At 45.8% G+C, this 792-nt stretch overlaps 1 pseudogene; it reads right to left on the bottom strand.

Annotated features, from left to right (window-relative positions):
* Positions 1 to 383: 383 nt before the first annotated feature.
* Positions 384 to 501, bottom strand: LOC138424041 (5S ribosomal RNA; annotated as a pseudogene).
* Positions 502 to 792: the final 291 nt, after the last annotated feature.

The following is a 792-nucleotide window of genomic DNA, read 5'->3' as shown; positions in this document are numbered from 1 at the left end:
CAGAAGAGTCAAAGTATGTTCGTATGGATTGTAAATCGGGTCAGGAGAGAGAGCGTCAGATCTCAGAGGTCTGATCCTGCTGTGTGGTTGCATGTGTTCCATAATCAAACCTCACTGGACAGAGAATAAAAATGCCTTCTTTAAATAGGATACTGTTTCCATTTTCCATATGATTGAAGTGAAGTGAAGTTGCTCATTCGTGTCTGACTCTGCGACCCCATGGACTGTAGCCTACCAGCCTCCTCCGCCCATGGGATTTTCCAGGCAAGAGTACTGGGCTGCCATTTCCTTCTCCAGGGGATCTTCCCAACCCGGGGATTGAACCCGGGTCTCCCGCATTGTAGGCAGACTCTTTCCCATCTGAGCCAGCAGGGAAGCCCTGAAGCCTATAGCACCTGGTATTCCCAGGCTGTCTCCCATCTAAGTACTATCCAGGCCCGACCCTGCTTAGCTTCCGAAATAAGACGAGATCGGGGAATTCAGGGTGGTTTGGCTGTAGACTTCATATGATTACATACCTTTAAAAGGAGTGCCTGCCTTGTACTTGAACTCCAGAGTGTGAAGTAGAGACCCCCTCCCCATCTACAGAGAGCTCACCCCCATAAGGAAAGGAGGGTTGTAGAGAGCTATTTTCCCCCGTCTGTAACAGTCTATGCAAAATAAGACTTTGAGTGTTTTGTTTTTTAAAAAAGTCAGGTTGATTTCTGATCTATTAAAGTGTTATATAAGTAAAGTTATAAATACACATCGATTAGTATTGTATTCAGTTGTCTTTCCCACTTTGAGCCACCT

Source organism: Ovis canadensis, chromosome 18 (genome assembly GCF_042477335.2).
Source record: "Ovis canadensis isolate MfBH-ARS-UI-01 breed Bighorn chromosome 18, ARS-UI_OviCan_v2, whole genome shotgun sequence".
Lineage (NCBI taxonomy): Eukaryota > Metazoa > Chordata > Mammalia > Artiodactyla > Bovidae > Ovis > Ovis canadensis.
Note: the sequence above shows the minus strand (reverse complement) of the source record. Positions and strands in the feature narration are given on the sequence as shown.